We start from the raw sequence: 440 nt of genomic DNA, 5'->3' as shown, positions 1-440 counted from the left end.
GAGCTGCGGTCAGAGGCCGGCTCTCTGGGTCTCGGCCCATCATCAAGCCAAGCCCATCATTCCTGACCCAGCCCGACTCCTGACCAGCCCCAACCCCGAGGCAGGAGAGTGGAGCGTGGGGGTCTAGGTGTGTGTGGCATAGACAGGGAGAATGCCCCCAGTCCTTCCCCCGGGGCCAGCGGCTGTGTCCACTGGCTCAGCCAGCAGCAGAGCGCCCACAGGAATGAGGTCAGGGCCAGCCCATCTCCACCCTTTTCCTAGGATGTGGGGCTCTGCTGGGGCTGTGGGGGCTGAGGGTGGGGGTGCGTGGAGCTGGGGGTGAGGGTGGAGGAGAGTGCAGGGGCTCTACTCAAAGGACAGCAGGTCAGGGTGCGGCCCCTCGCTGTCCAGGCTGCAGGTCCGCGCCCCAGGGCAGGGGCTGCTGTCCTGTGGCAGCTCAG

The sequence above is a fragment of the Myotis brandtii genome, unplaced genomic scaffold (assembly GCF_000412655.1).
Source record: "Myotis brandtii unplaced genomic scaffold, ASM41265v1 scaffold64, whole genome shotgun sequence".
In the NCBI taxonomy this organism is placed as follows: Eukaryota; Metazoa; Chordata; class Mammalia; order Chiroptera; family Vespertilionidae; genus Myotis; species Myotis brandtii.
This window is presented reverse-complemented; position numbering follows the sequence as displayed.